Below are 4,800 nucleotides of genomic sequence, written 5' to 3' on the forward strand. Positions count from 1 at the left end.
AATGGGTAATGCAAAAATAAAATTTGTATTGTACACACGACTGTAACACGAGTGTCGATGCTAGTCGAGCCGAGAATTATTAATTTCGGGGAACCAAGAGAGCGTGTGACGGTAACGAGTACGTGTAGCGTACGCCAAAAAATATATATATAAATATATATATATATATATATAAAGCGTTTATACTTGTAAGAACATTGTAAATAGGCAATTGCAGGCTGTAAGTTTTTTCGTAGGATTTCCTCCCGGCGTGGAAACCTGTTGGCTCGGTTCGGAGAAATTTCCTTTTAAACGATTTAAGGGATGTTGTTCATTTTTAAATGTTTTCTTGTAGTTTCGATAGTTTATTCCGAGGTGTTGTTGTTCCGTTGTTTGAGAGAGAGAAAGAGAGAATGATTAGAAGCGATTTTAAGATTAAGAATTAAGTAGGAAATTTAGTGGATTTTGATTTTCGTGTACGAATTGGCGAATTTTGATTGATCGGTACGCGGAAGAAAGGATTCGAGATTCGAAGAAAATTGAAAGATGCGGATAGTAAAATTTGAATAACTTAGATAGCGAAATTGTTTAATTAATTAAGCGAGGAGAAGCGAATACTTGGTTCCGTTTGAATGTTCGATGGAACGTGGATAACGGATTATGAATGATTAATCATCGGATAGAAGCGCGATGATTAAGAGCGACTGATCGACATATCAGTGTAATAATCATTGTACGATTATAATTTATAAAGGAATAAATTTATCCGATCCGAATGCCGAAGTTTTCCACGCTGAGAAAAAAAAAAAAAGAAAAAGAAAAAAGAAAAAAAAGAAAGGAAATCGACCAATGTCTGTCGAGTATGATTGTTGTTTTTTATATCGACTGTCGTTCAAAAAAATTCTATTGTATACTATACTTGCCCTTGTTGTGTTTTATTACCATTCGATATTTTATCTCGTGCTTCTCGATCGAACGATAGATCGCATATTTGTGTAATAATTAAACACGGCTAAACCGAGTAGCGAACGATTAAGAAAAAGAAATGAGGAGAATTTTGTGAGAGATGATCGAGCGCGGAATTGTGTATAACGATTGTGAAAAAAATAAAGAAAGAGAGAGAGAGAGAGAGAGAGAGAGATATGTAAAGAAAGAAAAAAGAGGAAAAAAAAGAAAAAAAAAAGAAAAAAACGCGTTTCTACCGTAACGAGAACAATTATTATTATATCGTCGTTCGTCCTCGCGCTTGAATATTCGTATATTTATATAGCATAGACTCGCCACTCTTCTCTTGTGTGCGTGCCGTAGATGCGCCAGGTGAATGTTGATTGTATTCCCGGGGACACCGGCTCCAGTCCCATCAGACTGAATGAATCCTTTCCGACTGTGAGCGAGGATTTTTTCCAAATAAATCAGCTAATTCCGTTATGTTTTAATCACACGTCCACACATATTTTATTTATCGATCCAACCAAGATATTTCTCCAAACCAGACGAAGAAATATTTCCGAGTAAATTGAAGGAACGAAAATTCTTGCGAGAACAAACGGGAGAGAGAGAGAAAGAAGAAAGAAATTTTTTTAAGAAGGAAACAAACAAATTTTGCCAAGTGCAAAGAGCAGAGGCGCGCGCGCGCGCTTCTCCTCGAACCTTGAAATTACTTTCATCCGGTCAATAACGATCGGCCGGTGCCTCGTCCACGCTCGTCGTTTCGTCGTCCCCTCCCACAGCCTCTTGTTTCCGTGTCGGGTTGGCTACTTATTCATGCGGATCAGCCCCAAGCACGAGCACGACAGGAGGGAGCGACACGGAGGCAGCGGTTAGAGTGAAAAAGGGAGGAAAGGAGAGTGTTTCGCGGTTATTGTTCCCTTTGGACAGGATAGGCGGCACGTGGCGCGCGGATGCGGCCATTTACGCCGCGCACGCACGCGATGAACACCGGCTTCAAAGGGAACTCCTCCCCCCTTCTCCGCGTTTCTTTTCCACAATTCTGCGCCAAGGATTTCGCGTGAATGGCGGGGGGGGGGGGGAGAGGAGGGCCTCTCCTCGAATCCACAATCCTCGAATTCGTTCCGCGATTCTTGTAACGGTAGTCCACGCAGCTTTTCTGCGCTGGTGGTAACTCGCCTCTCGAAGCGGTGCGCGTATTTCTTTGACGATTGTGCCGCTCTCCTCCCGTACGTTATGGGACAAAGGCTTGCTTTTTTTTTTTTATTCTTTTTTCGTGATAATTTTCCTTTGGCAAATTCAATCGTACGTCTTAATTTTTAAAACTTAATAAAATATTCTTCTGTTCGTTAGTCACTGTTCGCGAGTTCGGATGATGGATGATGATAAGCTTGGTAATTATCGATTGGAATTAGATATATGGGGCTGATTGATTGGGAAAAAACGTAATTGGAAACGTTCGTTCGAACATCGAAGGCGTTGTACGAAGTTGATCGTGGAAAAACTCGAACGAGATGTATAATTAACGGATGATGGCTCGTCGGATGCACCCGACGTTTCAACGTTGCTCGTCGTCCGTGTTAATGTGGGACGCGGAATGCGCGATGACCAAAAAAAAAAAAAAAATGCAACGAGTCGTGTTTGCGATGAAGGATGGCGCGAACAAGATTGGAAACGCCATTATTCTCGACACTGAGAAATTTCCATCGTTAAGAAAGTTCTTTCTTTCTTTCTTTTTTTCTCTCCCCCAAAGGTAATTCGACTGCGCATCGCATATCTCATTCTCTATCCCCGTCGATCCTCTATCGAGGGGAGAGAGATGTCCAAAATGTTTTCACCGCGATTTCGTTTCAAATTTCGAAATTCGTTGAATGTTCTTCGTCTCGATTCAGATTTTGCTCGACTTTGCAATCATCGATTTCTATCGTCGATTAAACTCGAACGATCGATCGATCGTTGATCGAGGTTGCATTATTAAGCGGCAATTTATGAAAACGCGTCGCGGAATAATTGAACGAAATTCGATTTTATCGCGAATGGAAACGTTCGGGCTGGATAACACCGAAAGCGGCGTTAATATTATGCTTGGAAGCTGTGAAACATTGACTCGTTAGAGGAAGTTGGCGCGGAAACAATGATAGAAAGTTGAGTGTGTCGTTTGAATGGAAAACAATGTGCAATTGGGAAGGACAGGGCGCGTTATTGTACCGCGTTGGATCGGATCTCGGGAATCTTCTCTCGTCGGAATACAAACGCGCGCGAATTGAACGGCTTTCACGTTGGTCGTAAATTCCAGATTAAATCTGCGAATTCTCCATTGTTCCTTTCCTGAACGATTCCTGATGCAATTATTATTATTATAGGGGGGGGGGGGAAAAAACTTCTTTCCCCGCGAGAGTTTGACACGGATCTTTGATCGAGATATACAATTCGTACAATTCTAGCATCCAGCATAATGAGGGAACAAGTGGCCTAGAGCATAATTGCCGGAAGGGAACGATCAAAGAACGGTCGCATTTGCATTCGGCATGGAGAAGTGCTCGCGAATAAGCAGAGATGAAATGTAATAGAGAAAGTCTTGTGCATCAGTTTCTTCCTTCTCTCCTCGAAATGAAAATTATATTATAGATTACAATGATACTTTTACATTTCTAGTAATATAAAATCAACGTAAATAATACTTTAGTTTCAATGGCATAGATTGAATCTTTCTCGAATAAATTTCTTAGGTTTATAAGATCGGGACGATTCTTAGCCAGACACGTATGCAGAATTCGTTGCATACGATCCGACAGAAATAGAAATTAGATCCGAGATTAAATTTTGCAGGGGGAAAAAAAAAATTGCACGGATCATTTTCACGACTGGGAACAGAATATGGACTTTGGTTTCGCCTAAACCGAGCAATCTGACGTTTCTTTAAAATAATCTTGCTCGAGGTCGACGGACGACGCGTTTTCCTCGATCTCTTTTTAAAAACGTCGTGCGTCGCTTTAAAGAAAGGGAAAAAAGAGAAAGAAAGAAAGAGAAGAGGAAAAGGAAAAAGACAAATTACTTTTTCTGGAAAACTTTTCGCCGAGTGTTCTCGAGAACGAGTGCTTTTCTCGGATGATCGTCGAATACCGGTGTATGCGCGCGATACCAGCTCGAGCTGTAGGCGGTGCCGTAGCATGTGTTTCGTATATTTAGATGCACAGATGTGCGTGCGTTCGTGGCAAAAAGTCGAAACGAGGAAGGGAAAGAAAACGAGAACTGTACGCATTGTAACGAGAGAACGTCGGCCTCGAGTTTATCTTGCCGTTGAACAACTCTTGCTCGGAAGACGATCCGATCCCATCCGAACGATCCCCTGTATTTCAAAAAAATATTCATTCCGTTCGTCGGTGAAAATTTTTTAAATGAAAGTATAAATCCTCTCTCTTTTCTAAATATCTCAATCATGAATAATTACAATTTGAAATTCACCCAATAAATAAAACAGGATAAACTCCTATACCTAATACTAACATCATAAATAAAATTCCATAATTTAAATAATATAAAGGATAAATTCATGGATATAAAATTGATAATATTAATAATAAAAAAAATATTATTATTGGACTATAAATATATAAATTAGAATAATTAAAAAAATATCACTCTTTTGATAATAATTTTAAAGCATCACTAAAAGGTTGAAATAATCCTATAAATAAGATTTTATTTGGACCTTTTCGATCTTGAATATATCCTAAAATTTTACGTTCTAATAATATTAAAAATGCAACTCTAATTAAAACTATAATCATTAAAATAATTAAATTAATCAAAATAGAAATTATTATTTATTAATTAATTTATTAATATAATTAAATTCTAAATTTAATGCAC

This window comes from Apis dorsata, unplaced genomic scaffold (genome assembly GCF_000469605.1).
Source record: "Apis dorsata unplaced genomic scaffold, Apis dorsata 1.3 scaffold_82, whole genome shotgun sequence".
Taxonomy (NCBI): domain Eukaryota; kingdom Metazoa; phylum Arthropoda; class Insecta; order Hymenoptera; family Apidae; genus Apis; species Apis dorsata.